The sequence below is a fragment of the Phocoena sinus genome, chromosome 13 (genome assembly GCF_008692025.1).
Source record: "Phocoena sinus isolate mPhoSin1 chromosome 13, mPhoSin1.pri, whole genome shotgun sequence".
NCBI classification, from domain to species: Eukaryota; Metazoa; Chordata; class Mammalia; order Artiodactyla; family Phocoenidae; genus Phocoena; species Phocoena sinus.
Window position 1 is genome coordinate 54,032,754 of NC_045775.1, and position 17,002 is coordinate 54,049,755.

The 17,002-nt window shown below is 40.7% G+C and overlaps 1 protein-coding gene and 1 pseudogene across 2 annotated transcripts in view; both read right to left on the reverse strand.

Moving 5' to 3' along the window:
• The window catches only part of WDPCP (WD repeat containing planar cell polarity effector), a 518,809-nt gene extending 502,714 nt beyond the window's left edge, over nt 1-16,095 (reverse strand). The window contains exons 1-2 of one of the 2 annotated variants that reach the window (XM_032653049.1): nt 15,925-16,095; nt 8,511-8,563 (exon numbers count right to left, since the gene is read on the reverse strand). The gene's annotated coding sequence lies outside the window, so the exon portion shown is untranslated. Of the gene's footprint in view, nt 1-8,416; nt 8,564-15,924 lie in introns of both variants that reach the window. The other variant, XM_032653048.1, reaches the window with a different exon arrangement.
• LOC116764022 lies at nt 9,367-16,068 on the reverse strand (annotated as a pseudogene).
• Nucleotides 16,096-17,002: the final 907 nt, after the last annotated feature.

The following is a 17,002-nucleotide window of genomic DNA, read 5'->3' on the forward strand; positions in this document are numbered from 1 at the left end:
AAGGGCAAGAGAGTAGGGCAAAGGGCTAAGAATAGATTTTTAAAAGGAATTTATCATTTGATACTAGCAGGTCTTTCTTTATGAGCATCTATAAATCATAGGGCAAATGGAGAATAATCAGCACAATAATCATAGTGAGAAATTTTAACATCACTTTATCAGAAACTGATAGACCGGGTGACCAAGAGTTAGACGTAGAAGACCTCACAATACAATTAGCAAGCTTGATTTGACAGATGTGCATGTGTGTGGAGAGAGAGAGAGAGCCTGCTGCCAACAGAGAGTATACATTCTTTCTGAGCATATGGAATATTTATAAAAGTTTCCCTACTAGGTCACAGAGGATCAAATGCTAAAGAATTGATATTACATAGAACATAATGTAATTCAGTTGGAAATCAGCCTTAAAAGATAGACTTGTATGTGCTAATATGAACTTCAAGATATATTTCTAACTGAAAAGAATAAGATGTGAAGCATTATCTATTTTATACTAATATCTGCATAAAATAATCTACCTCTACTTACATATGCACAGAATACATCTGGACACCCAAGAAACCATTAATAGTGGTTGCCTGTGCGGTGGGAGAGTAATTTACCTTTTTTTTTTTTTTTTTTGATTCTGAATCTTATTCTATCTTTATCATTACTTAAAAAAATACTAGTTAAAAAATGCTGAATGGAATTGAGATATGTTAACCTCAGTTTTTTTTTTTTTTTTTACTCCATTTTCAAGGCAGTTTCCCAAGGTAGTTTTGTAGCATATAGGATTTTAAGCAAGATGAATAGCTACCATGGCTTATCCTAGGTTATGCCAAATTTCCACTTACCCTCCCTCATTTGTTTTTTCCTACATAGCAAACAATATTATAATTCAGTGTGTCTCTTTCCATTGACCTTAAGTTGAGGTGATTTCTGAAAAAATAAAAGCTGAGCTCCTGAACATAAACAACATTCCTGAGACCTCTGAATGTATATGCTGTATTGTTCTTTGAGAATTCCTGCTTGAGAAGGTAGTAATTTATAGAGCAGTCAAACAGAAACAATATGGAGGACATATAAAATAATCAGGACAAGAAAGTAAATATTAACACAGCCCATTGAAATGGATGTCAAGAATGGGACACCTAAATTACCTTATACATTTTTTTTTTTTTTTTTTTTTTTTTTTTTTTTTTTTTTGCGGTACGCGGGCCTCTCACCGCTGCGGCCTCTCCCGCCGCGGAGCACAGACTCCGGACGCGCAGGCCCAGCGGCCATGGCTCACGGGTCCAGCCGCTCCGCGGCATGTGGGATCCTCCCAGACCGGGGCACGAACCCGCGTCCCCTGCATCGGCAGGCGGACTCCCAACCACTGCGCCACCAGGGAAGCCCCCTTATACATTTTTAAGCTGCATTCCCCCTAGTCAGAAACAGTTAACACTTCTCTGAGCATGCTGCCATACCTGACAGACAGTCACTAACCCAGAACCTGAAATGTCAATAGCAAAATAATTTCTCATCTGACATTTCAAGTGATAATAGGGACATCTGAACAGAAAGCCCCGAAGCAAACAGCTCTTTAACGGGCTTCTTTATCTGAGAGTCTACACTGACGATCCCTGCTTTTATAATTCAAACACGGGGTTCAGATACATGAGTTGAGGAGAACTGGCATGACTGAGTAAATGGAGCTGCCACTCAATTCCATGATTTATTCATTTTCAAATTTATAACATGACAATGAATGTTCCCTATCTGCTCCCTTCAAAGGGGTGCCATGAGAGGAGGCATCCTGGCCGTTAAAGTCGGCTCCACACTACCAGATGGGATCAGAGGTGGTGTGCTCGCAGGTATCTGATGGGCCTGGGCAGAGCTCCTCAGTGAGCTAACTTCAGCTTTGCTCTAACTCTCACCTGGGGTCCAGGATTTGAGAGCTCACTGAGCTTCTGCTCAGGTCTCCGTGTGTACTCCATCAGGTCAGGGCCTTACGCTGAGCAACCCCTTCTTGATTGCGCTCTGGGTTTTGGAGTGCGGATGGAACTGGATGGAAGCCTCAATGTCCTGCTATTCTCTATTTGCTCCCTTTTGATCACACCCTCTGCCCCTTTCCTCCTAGCTCTCTGCCCTCTGGCTTCCCGTTGGGTTTGGCTAATGGGGACCCTGATAGGAGACACGTGGGAGAAATAGAGAGTTGAATGAGGTGGCGTCAACTGACTGTGTCCTTGAACTGAGGATCACTGTTCCTTTCAAAGTAGCTTCACACAACTTTCTCCTCGCAGGGTCTGGGAGCAACTCTCTCCTCTTGAAACTTTGATTCTAGGGGTGTTCACAACAGCTCAGCTGCTACTAGCCCCTGTTTACTGAACTATTTCTCATGGTCCCCCACTTTGCATCCTTATTTGGTAATCCTTTGTAAAACAAACATCCCCTCCTTGAATTATCTTCCTTCAAGTTTGCCACCCGTTTCTGGTTGAGACCCAGAATGATATGCCCCTCTTCACTACTGATGAGGTGAATGGCCTCAGACAGATCAAGTAACTCCTCTTAGCCTCAGTTTCCTCATTCACAAACTATGAGGATATCCCTTCCCTAGAGAGTACACAGGGATGTATGGGACACTTTGTAAATGTGCTTCTACCCACATTTCTAAGGGGCTACTTACCAGTAGCCCCACATAGCAACTAACTGGCTTGACCTCCTGGGAATTAAGATGATTTCACCTTCCTGACAATGAGTATTGTCTGAGGCTGCTGCTACTATATTCTTGTGATTTCCAGATCTTTATATCTCACTATTTGACACCTCCACTGGAATGTCTCAGAGCTACCTTAAAATCCACTATGGTCCAAACAGAACTCATGTCCTTCCCTTCTAAACTTCCCATGTCCTCTAGTTCAGTAACACCACCATCTACCTAGTTTTTAAAGTCAGAAATTCTGAGAGTCATTCTTGACAACTTCCTGTCTCCCATAACCAACCAAGTAGCAACTCTTTACAATTCTGCCTCCTGTATTGTCTCTGGAATTTGTCTATTATGCCCCAAGCCGGATGCCAGGCCACCATGATCTCTTAGCTGGATCACTGTAATAGCCTTCTCCAGGGTTCCCTGCATCCCCTTTTGCATCTTCTAGTCCACAATCTACAGAACAGCCAGAATGTTCTTTTAAAAATGTAAGTCCTAAAAAAATAAATTTCACAATCAGTAACTCCCTCACTCTCCTGGCTCCAGCCATGATGGATTTGCAGTTTCTTGACATGCTTTTCCAATTTCTGGGCCTTCCCAGAAACCATTCCCTCCACTTAGAATGCTTCCTTTTCCCCACCCCTCCTACTTGGCTAATTCCTGCTCACCCTTCAGAATGGAAACTTCCTCACAGCCACCTTCCTCGACCTCCCTACCCTCTGGCCTGGTCAGGTTCTGCTATTATAAACTCTCTTAGAATCTTATTTCGTGGGTTTCCCTGGTGGCACAGTGGTTAAGAATCCGCCTGCCAATGCAGGGGACACGGGTTCGAGCCCTGGTCCAGGAAGATCCCACATGCCACGGAGCAGCTAATCCTGTGCGTCACAACTACTGAGCCTGTGCTCTAGAGTCCGCGAGCCACAACTACTGAGCCCACATGCCACATCTATTGAAGCCCGCATGCCCAGAGCCCGTGCTCTGCAACAAGAGAAGCCACCGCAATGAGGAGCCCGTGCACCACAACGAAGAGTAGCCCCCACTCGCCGCAACTAGAGAAAGCCCGTGAGGGCAACGAAGACCCAACACAGCCAAAATTAATTAAATAAATAAATTTATTTAAAAAAAAAGAAACTTATTTCTTTGTAGTCCTTATCATAATGCTAATTGAAGAACTCTCCTAGAGCAGAAGCTCCACGCTGGAGTTCATCATTAGCTGCCCAGCCCTCACACAGTGCTTTGCACGGTAGTTGACATTCTAGAAATAGTTGATGAATTATGGATGAGTGAAGGCATATTAATACCAGTTTGGACTCTACCCAAGTATACCTTCCACCGCCCCCTTACTTGAACTACTGGTGAGCTGTACTGTTATATGAAAATATTTTTATTTTTCCTCTACTTTTTTTTATTATAAAAGTAATATGCTCACTAAGAAAACTTGGCAAAGTTCAAAAACATAAAAAAAGGAGAAAAAAATCCCCCATAACTTCAATGTCTAGCATAGTGTCCATTTTAAACCTCTAGTAAATTTGTGTGGCATTCTACCAGATTTGCTACCTGTGCTTTAATTTGAAATTCCTTTATCCTTAATTAACAACTCACACAACTAGCACATGGCTTATTATGTCCTGCCCAGTTTGAGAAAGTCCTATGAGAGATAAATTATAACCCCCCCAAATACACACTGCTGAGTAATAAAGGAAAAAAAGCTGAATGATGCATCTTCCATCCATAAGATGTTATGGAAAAACCTGAACAAACTTTTTGGCCAATCCAATAGTTTGATGTAGTTGTTTATTGCTATTCTGAAATTCTTGCCCATACATGTATTTACCTTTCACAATAGGGAAAAAAAATGGTCTAAAAGGGCCACATTTAATCTATGTTCTAATTTTCCATTAAATCAACAGATTTAAAAAATGATCTTATGCCTTTTGTTCTTCTCCTTCTTAACTACTAAAGGGCAAAAAATGCACTCTTTGAAAGAACCTCATCAATACTTTTACTGTAGGTCATATTTCTGGGGAATCTCTCTCTTTTCTCTTGCCTCTTCAGATTTTACTAATCATTGAGCCTGACTATATTTTCATATTAAAAAAATCATAATTCCTCTGTGACAGATTTAGCTTCAAAATATCATTAATCATATCTGGGTATCTGCAAAGATTTAGAAGGTAAGTATAGGGCATAGTGGGGCAAAATTTAAGAGTGGGTCAAACCTTTTAACAGCAGCATGAGGAAACTCAAAGGAAATATGGCAACAAACTGTAAAACTCTCCTAGTGAGCAACTTTTAAAAGTTCTAAAACTAACCATTAACACTAGCCTCCCTTGTTTAAAGAACTCAATGAGAGGTTTGTCACTGAATGGTTACCCAGAAAAGCCCACCTCAGTCAGACACATGTGGGCATGTGAACAGATCTTGAAAAATCTGTTTGTGCAGAGGGGCAATTCATTTTTGTTTCTAGGACTGGCTCTGAGCCTAGAAGAACTGCTTTCATACCCATTCACCTCTGGAATTTTTTATGATAACCTTGCAACATCTTTTTACTTGACAAGTAAATTGCTTCTACCTTGAAAGCAAGCGATTTAAAGAAGATGAAGTTAAAAGATCCCCCAGTACTGCAAATTCCAGAAGACAATAATGCAGACATGGTATTTTTTAGCAGTCCATCATAATGTAACACTATCTCCAGAAGAATATCTGAAGATAAAATGAATATATCTTGTAACATCTAACCATGTACAGGTATATGAGTAACATAATAAGGGAACAGAAAGAAAGAAAAAGAAAAAAAAAGGAAGTTAGAGGATTGTCTTATCCAAGCAGCAACTTTATAGCTTTGAGGGAGAAGGAACAGCTGCTCCTAACCTACCTCAATGTAAGAAACAACAACAAAAGTAGTCTTTCAGGGCTTCCCTGGTGGTGCAGTGGTTGAGAGTCCGCCTGCCGATGCAGGGGACACGGGTTCGTGCCCCGGTCCGGTAAGATCCCACATGCCGCAGAGCGGCTGGGCCCGTGAGCCATGGCCACTGAGCCTGCGCATCTGGAGCCTGTGCTCCACAACAGGAGAGGCCACAACAGTGAGAGGCCCGCGTACCGCAAAAAAAAAAAAAGTCTTTCAGAAACCAGACCCACATCTAAAGCTGTATAGCTCCTATTCACAGGAGCTGTGCTTGGCCAAACACCACGGCCTGGACTAGGGCAAGATGATGAGTGAGAAGCCTGCTGGCCCTACATTTAAGGAGGTACGCACTCTCAGGATGGGTCAAGCGCAGGGTCAGATCTGAGAGCAAGGGCCTCCTTAAAAGTTGAGCCCCAGCACCTTACTCACCTCCCCCTGGTCTGGGCCCTGCCAAATGCTATATGATAACAATATTCATGTGATGCTTTTTCAAAGTAATGCTGTATACTTTATTTTATTTAAGACTTATGACAACCCCAGGAAGTATCAATAGATATACAATTACCCTCATTTTACAGATGAGGAAACTGAGGCTCAAGGTTAAGTGATTTACCCAGTTACTCCACCAGCAAGCAGGGTATCTAGACTTGAATGTGGCACTGGCATTCTTCCACTCAACACCCCTCTCATATGCCACTCAGAACAGCTTATCTCTGAATTCCAAGGGGATGCCTTCCAGCAGGTATCAAGGCAATTTTCAATATATGGTCTCAGGAACACAGACTGAAAATAATTTGGAAGTTACAATAAACTTACACTCCACCTAACTATTCATCCAATCTCTATTTATAACCAGCACCAAGAATTACATATTTCACCCAAAAAATCCTTAATCTATATTTTGTAAGAATATACATTGACATATTCTGTACAGCTTTTGAACAAAAGACAGTTATACTCCCAAAGAGTCCACTCCATATTATCCAAAATCATGATATTCCCTACAACATCAGGGTCAAAGTAAAAATCAATTATAGTGCCATATTTTACTAAATAAAATTTTTTTTTGAAAAAATGTATCCTAAATAAAACACTGACATGGAGATAATATGACTCAGTGTTTTCTAATTCAATGTTGTCATAAAAGGAAATAGGGACTTCCCCGGTGGCACAGTGGTTAAAAATCCACCTACCAATGCAGGGGACACGGGTTCGATCCCTGGTCCAGGAAGATCCCACATGCCAGAGAACAACTAAGCCCATGTGCCACAACTACTGAGCCTGTGCTCTAGAGCCCACGAGCCACAACTACTGAAGCCTGCGCGCCTAGAGCCCGTGCTCCTCAACAAGAGAAGCCACCACAGTGAAGAGTAGCCCCTGCTCGCTGCAACTAGAGAAGGCCTGCGTGCAGCAACGAAGACCCAACACAGCCAAACAAATAAATAAACAAGTTAAAAAATAAAAGGAAATATATTCTGGTTATATATTAGTGGTTTTATTAAAATTATATTAATATATTTTTATTAAAACACTATTCTAAAATGCTTTTTTAACCTGTAAGCATTTCATAATATACCACACAAAACAATAAAAGATTTAAAAAATTCCTGGAGAGTAGAGTTGTTCTGTAAAAAGCAGTTCTTGAGTTAAAACAAGTGGGGGCAGGGGGAGAGGTTTGACTCAGTGCTTGCATTTTCCAGATGAATAAATAGGTCCAGCTAGAAGTGGTCTGTCAAGGTCACTCAGTTAGTGGCAGGGCCAGGACCTGCATCTCCTGATCCTCAATCCAGAGCTCTTTCCCTGAACCTTTCTGCCTCCTGATAACACATCAGGCAATTTCCCCTTCATGCTAAAAACAAATCAGAAATATTGCACAACTCAAATTTCTATTTCCTTATTTAACACGTGGAATAACTTTCATCTACAGTTCAAGGCTTTCCCTCCTCCTCCTCCCTAGATTAAAGGGATACAGCCATTATAACCAAATTCTGCACAATATTTAAGTTCTATATGCTATTTTTGTGCAATGAAAAACACTTCCTACCAAAAAGTAAAGATTACAAAGAGGAATTATAAGTTTTATCACACAGAGGTTGCTTTTCCTTTTCTTCCTGTGTCTGATACCTACTCCTGTGGTTTTTTCTTACAATGCTAATCAAATACAGTCCATGCTCAGTTTTCCACCTGGGTGCTTCCTTGACTGGCATTTGTTTATGCATAGTGGGGACGGAAGAAAGAGACAATGCCCCAGGCATGGAGCAGATAAAAGCAATTGTCGCTCAGTGTTTGTAATAAGGAAGGTGGAGTAGCTTCTGATACTAGGAGAGAATTAGAAAGTAAATTAAGTTTGCACACAGACACCCATACACATGCACGTGTGCGCCCTCAAGGGACACTTATATGCATTATCAGATTCAATCTCCACAAGGACCTTAGGAGAAAGCTTTTACCCAGTTTTCACATGAGGAAATTGACTTGCCCAAATGACAGACACAAGATCACACAGCTAGTATGTGACAGCACAAGGATCTGACCTGAGGCTGTCTGACTCCAAAAACCCACAGGAAGGAAAATTTTTCTCCCTTCTATTTCCAGAGATTGATTTTCTACCCCTCCCCAACAAAAATAAAAAGGAGTAGAAATGGTCAGATCTGTATCAGGAACAAGTAATCCCATAGGGACTGAAGTCCTCTAGGAGTAGTATCTTCTTAAAAAGTCTCCAAGAGATAGGTGACAGCATTCTTTAGGGAACTGATTCAAGAGCCAGAAAAGATACTGAGAAAAAGGAAGAGAAAGAATGGGCACGAATAGGGAGTGTCATTAAATGAGCAAAAATGACTTACTGTATTAATGATAGCTAACGAATAAATTGTGGCCAAATGCTGATGACCTCACCGCTGAGTCCCACAAAGCCTTTAGACGGTCGCCCAGACCCACCTTTCGCTGTTGTTTTCAGTGGCATGTGGGAGAAAGGTGAAAGAGCCAGGTCCCTGCAAGAGAAGTATTAGCAGCATTTTAAAAGATAAGAATAATAAAAAAAAAAAAAAAAAAAAAAGACAAGAATGAGACTGTTTACAAAGTGGTGGTTCTTTGTGTTACTAACCCAAGTAATGCAGTTTTTTTTTAATTGGGGTGAAATTCATATAACATAAATTAACCATTAACATTTTAAAAGGTGTACTATTCAGTTGCATTTAGCACATTTCACTGTATTGAGCAATCATCACTTCTAACTAGATCCAAGACATTTTCATCATCCAAAAGGCAACCCTGTACCCACAGTAATGCAGTTTTGCAGAAATACTGTTAGAAAACTGGCAAAAGAGAAGAAAGTAAGACAAAAGTTCCAGTGGTATGGCAAAAAGTGAGAAGTAGCTACCTGATGAACTTAAACCAAAAAAAACTTATTTAACAAATATTTTGCTGAAACATTATAATGTATAATGTACTGTGGGAAGGGTAAGCTGTGACAAAGCGAGAGAGAAGCATGGACATATATACACTGCCAAACGTAAGGTAGATAGCTAGTGGGAAGCAGCTGCATAGCACAGGGAGATCAGCTCGGTGCTTTGTGACCACCTAGAGGGGTGGGATAGGGAGGGTGGGAGGGAGGGAGATGCAAGAGGGAAGAGATATGGGAACATATGTATATATATAACTGATTCATTTTGTTGTAAAGCAGAAACTAACACACCATTGTAAAGCAATTATACTCCAATAAAGATGTTAAAAAAAATTATAATGTATAATGTACTGTGCTAAGTGTTGGACACTTAAAAAAAAATTTCCTAGCAAAACTTTACTGTAGCGCTGAGGTCAGGGCTCTTCTCTCCAGGTGCTGCTGAAACTAGATAGCTGGGGGTGACGGCTCTTGTATTGCACCTTCCACAACACTTCCATCACCTTCAGACTCAAATGGAGGGGGACTGGGGGGCACCCTAAGTTTGCAGCACACTCCAAGGAAGGCCCACTTGCAGACCCTCTCTCAGTCACTGCAGCTAAGCCATTCCTGGTTCCTCATTTCTTGGATCCCAGCTTTTCAGGTTTGGCCCTTCTCACAGGGCTCTTGTCTTTAAGACTGGTTCTCACTGCTTCTCTTCTTTTTCCACCTTTTCTTCCTCAGTAATGTTCGTCTGTTTCTGGGGTACTAGCCTCTTGACTTGTTTGACAGGGGTCTCCTCCTCTAGGGATACATCTACATCATCATTATGTTCCTCCTCTTCCTCCTTTTCCTACTCCTCCACTTACTCCTCCTCTCAGGGCTCCTGTCTGAAGGACAGTCTGAAGCATCATAACATTCCTGGCCTGAGAAACACAGGTTCAGAGCCAGCCTGGAGCTGAAAAGTGACTGGAGGAGAAAGTTCCAATCCCATCATGATGACATGGGTAGGATGGTGGTGATGTGATGGGTTTTGTCTTCTTGTCCTCCTGGCTTGCTGGGGACAGAATCTCCACAAGGTTCATCTTCTCTTTGGCTTTTTTCCCCCAAGCAAATCATACTAGACAACAGCTTACAGTCCTGCTTCCCCTGCTTCTGGGGTACAAAGGTTCAAGTCTGCTTCTACTGGTTTAGCTCACAGCTCCAGAGCATGACTGTTATTGCCTTTTCAGCTGTGCTGCAGCATTAGGATGTGGAAGGTAGCAAAAATACAATCTAGCTTTTGTCTTCAAAAGAGTTTGCAGTCCATTGAAGGGTTCAGATGTATAATCAAATGGTACAAGGTAAGCAAAAGAAAAGGGACTAGAGAGAGAAGGGTTAAGACACCAAAGGAAGGTCAGAGGAAGACTACTTGTTTGGTTTAGATAAAGAAAAGTTTTGGGCATGGACCAATGATGATTTTCTCTTTGAGACTACGAAGAGCCAGAAAGTGCCAGTTAAACTGCTAAAATAGGTAAGGATGTTACACTGGCACATGAACCCAATCTCCACTCTGCAGGAAAAAATGAGGAAAGAAGGGAGCTAGTTAAAGCTTCATGTGACCATAGGTCTTTCTGGTGTTATGGTGTGTAGACCCTCTCACAAGAAAATGCCAGCCAAGTCCAAGAAACTTCAGGGGAAGATATGAAAAGGAGGTGTTTTTATGCAGTTATAGCTAAATGGCATCATTTGGACAAAAAAAAAAAAAAAAAAAAAGGAATGTGAGCATTTAAAACATATAAAGAATAAGCAATATAAACAGGCTTCCCTGGTGGCGCAGTGGTTGAGAGTCTGCCTGCCGATGCAGGGGACACGCGTTCATGACCCGGTCCGGGAAGATCCCACATGCTGCGGAGCGGCTGGGCCCGTGAACCATGGCCACTGAGCCTGCGTGTCCGGAGCCTGTGCTCCGCAACGGGAGAGGTCACAACAGTGAGAGGCCTGCGTACCGCAAAAAAAAAAAAAAAAACAGGTATGGATGCCAATAATAATAAAACAATGGGACATAAAGAGGAATATGATAGCACTAAATCTGTAAAGTATAGAATGGGCATCGGGACTTCCCTGGCAGTCCAGTGGTTAAGACTCTGTACTTCCAGTGAAGGGAGTGAAGGTTCGATCCCTGCTTGGGGAACTAAAATCCCACACATTGCGTGGTGTGGCTGAAAAAAAAAAAGAATGGGCATTCACTCTGAAAGGGAAGAAAATGCAATAATTAGAGATCAAGCTTCAAATTCCACCCTGCCCAAGATGAAACAGCAAATCCTGCTAAAGAAAGATTTGTAAATATAGAAGACAGATGTCTTTCCAGAAGTATGATGAAGGATTATCAATGGAATGTAAAGACTGAGGACCTAAAAAGTGTGATAGGAAATTATCAAAGAACTCTTAAAGGAGATGTATATTTATAAAAGAATAAACAATAAATCTGAGTATTAAAACAATCTTTGAAGCTATAGAAAATAAGAGAACAAATTAATAAATATGGTTTATATTAAATATAATATAAAACAAAAATATCTTACTAAATGTTTTAGCAAACAATGATTCTCCAATAAAAATGTTCAAGTTAAGGGGCAGCAACTACCATTGCATGGGTTACAACTAAATATCTTTGGAGTCAGTCAAGATTAAGGGGAAGGGGGCTTCCCTGGTGGCGCAGTGGTTGAGAATCTGCCTGTCAATGCAGCGTACGTGGGTTTGAGCCCTGGTCTGGGAGGACCCCACATGCCGCGGAGCAACTGGGCCCGTGAGCCACAATTACTGAGCCTGCGCGTCTGGAGCTTGTGCTCCACAACAAGAGCGGCCGCGATAGTGAGAGGCCCACTCACCGCGATGAAGAGTGGCCCCCACTTGCCACAACTGGAGAAAGCCCTCCCACAGAAACGAAGACCCAACACAGCCAAAAATAAATTAAAAAAAAAAATTGGCATTGCCTTAAAAAAACAGATTAAGGGGAAGGAAGAGATGAATTACAGTTCCAAAGAAAAAACTTATGGGTCTTTCTCAGAGGAAGGAGAAAGATGAAGAACAAATCAGCATCTTAAAAATAAAGAGTGGGAAATCAGAAACAGGAAGAACTACAGATGTAGAAAGTCAGGAAAACTGTTGCTATATGGATAAAATATATTAGAAAGAGAAGAGTGAAGCAAATAAAGGGCCAGCAGACAAATCCACTGCATTTATAAGAAATGGAATTTTTCCATTTTCATGATGGATGAACAATTATAAATAGGTGTAAAACATATGCTTGGAAATAAAACATGAGAATCAAATGAGTTAATAAGGATGGAAGTGCTTGAAAAATTATAAGCCAACATACAAATAAAAGCTTTTATTTCAAGTATATGATGTGAGGCTCTTAAGATTAATTTTATTATTTTAAGATTTATTATTTACTTAATTTTTTTTGGCTGCATCGGGTCTTAGTTGTGGCATGCGGGATCTTCACTGAGGCAGTGGGATCTTTACGGGTATCTCTCTAGTTGTGGTGTGCGGGTTTTTTTTCTTCTCTCTCTCTAGTTGTGGAGCGCAGGCTCCAGGGCGCATGGGCTCTGTAGTTTGTGGCATGTGGGCTCTCTAACTGAGGAGCGCTAGCTCAGTAGTTGTGGCGCACAGGCTTAGTTGCCCCATGGCATGTGGGATCTTAGTTCCCTGACCAGGGATCGAACCCATATCCCCTGCATTGTAAGGTGGATTTTTTACTACTTGACCACCAGGGAAGTCCCAAGATTAATTTTAAGATAAAGAATTTGTCCAAAACTTGGCAAATATCACAGAAGGTATAGAAATGAATAAAGTCTTTTTTATATATACAAATATACATTTATATATTGTATATACTATATAAATATTATGTAATTAATATATAGCATTATATATATATAAATATATAACCACTTTAATATATATGTGTGTATATATATCTATATCTATCATGAGCCCTATGGTGAGTCATCTGTCTGTTTTCCATTGAATGGCTGTTCTTTGCCCCACCCCCGCAAAGAAAGAAAAAAAGGCCACAACTTTTTTCAGTGCCCCACATGTAGCAATGTCTCAAGTGAATTCTTCACCTCACCAGATTAAAATTTGTATGACGCATCTGCAGTTAGTGTTGATCTTTTTCATAGAGCTGCATCAGTTTTAACAAACATTTGAACATCACAGTACACAAACTCATGTGATCCTAAATCACTTTTGAAAGCTGACTACAGCACAATGCTTGAAGGAAGGGAACTAGATATTAATTACATGCTCAACCAGTGGTTTAAGTTACTGTACCTTTCTCATTTTTCTTTTTTTCCTGATTTTCCTCACTGAAACCAGAAATAGGCTGAAAAATTATAGGATAGATAGACAGCCATATAGATAATAGATAAATAGAGAAATTTCCCATGGTAACTCTGATTTTTTTTTAATTAATTAATTAATTTTTGGCTGCTTTGGGTCTTTGTTGCTGCGAGCAGCTTTCTCTAGTTGCGGCGAGTGGGGGCTACTCTTCGTTGCAGTGCACGGGCTTCTCATTGCAGTGGCTTCTCTTGTTGCGGAGCACGGGCTCTAGGCCCTCGGGCTTCAGTAGTTGTGGCTCACGGGCTCTAGAGCACAGGCTCAGTAGTTGTGGCACACGGGCTTAGTTGCTCTGTGGCATGTGGGATCTTCCCAGACCAGGGCTTAAACCTGTGTCCCCTACATTGGCAGGCAGATTCTTAACCACTGCGCCACCAGGGAAGCCCTGCTCTGATATTTTTTATTCATCGAACAAACATTTGTGGAGGAACTGCTACATGCCAGGTACTTCGAGGGCTACAAATATGGAACAGACATTGCTTCTGACTTCATAAAGCTGATTATCTAGTGAGGAAGATTGATATGAACATAAATATCTGTAATATATTTATAGAGTAGAGTAGAAATATAGAGTAGAAAGTGATAACTGCTATGAGAGAAATGCAGGTAAGTTGCCATGGGAGCTCAGAGAAAAGAGGTTGCCTACATTTAGGAGAGATCAAGAAAAGCTGGTAGCAGAACCTTGGCCTTAAATTTTAAGAATAGGTAGAATCTGGACAAGTGAAAACAGGAAGCAAGAATCAATGGGACAAAGGCAGAGAGCCAGAAAAATTCTGGGCATGGAAAGAAAGAGCAGGGAACTTGAAAGGCTAAGGTAAAAGGAGTAATGGGCCACAATGGTGGGATGCTGCACTGTGTCAGATGGTACAGGACTCTGTGTGCCATGAGGAGTTTGTATTTTACAATGCAGTAAACAGAAAGGTATTAAGGTTTTGAGCAGGAAAGCAATGCGAGAAGAGCTGAATTTGAGATTAAGCTGATAACCCAAGTATAAAATCATGTGTGAAAAGGGTTAGGGAGAAGAGGCCAGGTGAGAGTTGGAAGGAGAGGGCATGGAGGAAATAAACATTATAAAAACAGAATCAAATAAATGTTTCATATTCCTGTTACTAATTTGCATTCCAGGAAACTAAATTCTATTAAGTTAATATAGAAATAAGCCTTTGATTGATTGCTAACAACACATCACTTGTGCCCAAATGTACACAGAAAATTACCCCAGCTCTCTCTCTAAAAAAAAAAAAAAAAATGTAATATCAATAGCTTCTTAAAGTCCTCTCAAGGTGAATTTTTCTCCTTCAAATACTGAATCCGTCATTAGGATTCTTCAGGGAGAGCTCTCATAATCCAGAGGTTAAGGAATGTGGAACCCTAGTCACAGAACTTTGGACTAATCACAGAACTCTGGGTCAATTTGTCCCACCTCAAACTTTACCAAGAGTGAAACTGAGCACCAAAGCGGGAACTGACCTGTCCAGGGAAACTTGGCTGGTTAGAACTCAAATCTCCTGATCACTGCCCCCACCCCCTAACTCACATTCCACTGTGGATACTCTGGGCTGGCTAGAAGTGAAGTATCAAAATAAAATAACTCAATTTGCTTGGGCTTAAAAAAATGGGTTTCAAACAAATAGCAATCATGAAAAAAAATATGGCTCTACCAGAAAATTAGAAATCTGCAAGATATATATATATGTATATATATATATATATATATTTTTTTTTTTTTACATAAATCAATAGCAAGGTATTGCTATCTAGTTGGAATATTGACATACCACACACCTTGCTCATTAGGTGTCATCAAACACTGAGTTAAATGTAATGTAGCAACTACTTGACTCTTTCTGGAAAATTCTGGTTACTTTGAGGAATTCCGTAGGTCTTACAGAGATTTGTGGTCTCCAAACTCCAAACATTTTTTTTGTCTAGAATAACAAATATGTTTTTAATAGAATTCAATTTGGGATTTCAGGAAGTTACTGAAAATCTGCAGCCTATAGGCATTGCAGAAATGAAGGAAAAGGTCATCAATCTCTCAAAATTCTGGCAGGAAAGGAGTGGCTGTTTCCAAAGTTCTTTTTCCTTTGCAGTAAGCTGCTTGTTGGTGCCAAAAAACAGCTCATCAGCAATATTGTTTCAGTTTTTAGGGATGTTTTGAGAGAGAGAAAAAAAATTAGTAATGTGCGCTGTGATTTTTCAAACCTCATGTCCCACAGCCTACAATAATCTCACCGCATTTTATTTTAAAAAAGGAAACCAAATGTTTGAGATTTGATCTTTAAGTCTACCTTGTTCACTGCAAGCACATACTTTAACCTTATCTTATCACAAAAAGCAACATGTAGTTTCTTTAAACGCTGCCAAGTCAAAAAAGAAAAAAAAAAGTCATAGATTCCATTGAGGACTCAGTGTTTTTCCATGTGTAACTTATGTTACACATAGTAAGAACCATAGCTACAAAATAGCATTTCTTTACCTCTGCTAGAGGGTTCATCCTCTACTGCCCCTAAATCAGGGTACCCAGGGATGTCGCATGTGCCCTCCAAGAATAGGCTGCCAAATGGTATTCAGAGTTCTCCTTGCCTGTTAAAAACAGCTGCTGCCAACTTCCAAGCTACGTCATCACTGCTCACCAAAGGCACTGCCACTGTATGCTAGGAGGTCTGCAAGGCTGAAGTCCAACTTCAAGGCATTGGAAGTGTTGAGAGTCCTGGCACCGACAGTCATACCACTGATAAGCTGCACTCCCTGTGTCCTAAGATTAGCAAAACAAAACAAAACAAACAGCTCCATTAGCTCTTACTAGATCTTATATTACAGCTGTGCTGGGGTCACAGGACTCAGGGACAGACTGTTCAATAGCTATTTGTTGAAAGAATGAATGAGTCCACCAGGCTGGGCTGCAAACAATCTGAGTGGCAGACACCATGATGTACTCAGATATATTCAACTCCATCTGTTGCCCTTAATGCAACCTCTGTAATTTGGTTCTTTCTTCTACTGGGTTAGTTCTTCTTTGGAAGCAACTTGAGTTGTCTTATAAATAGAATTCCAGAGGGCCCACCTCCACCAGACCCCAGGAATGCCCAGATATGCCTGAATACTAGGGAGGAGAAAACTTAGGTTCAAGCATTACCACATAGTATCTTTCTTTATCTTATAAAAGGGAATTACAGAATTGACATACAAAATTCAAGTTTATGTTTTTTATATGATTCTCATCAGAAGTTATGAATTGGTAGCCTGTGGCCAAATCTGGCCAGATGATTTTTTTTTAAACCCACATGATTTTTTAAAATATTTGAATCAGAATACATCTAAATCAATAGTTCTCATACATGAACATGTGTCAGAATCAAGCTTATTAAAACTCAGATTGCTGGGCTCCACCCCCAGTCTCTGATTCAGTTGATCTTGGTTGGGATCTGATAATTTGAATTTCTACCTAGTTCCTGATGCGTTTCTGGTCTGGGGACAGACTCTGAGAACCACTTTTTGTGGGTTCTATGGTTTTCCCAAACCCCATCACCAGACCCCATTGTATTTCATCTGGCTTATTTTACTTATTCTAGTTACCTGTCTGGCTTTTGAATTTTAAAGCTGAGTCTCAGTATTGCAGGTGAAAATCCTTCTTCAGCCTGATTCAGGGAGATGACTGTAT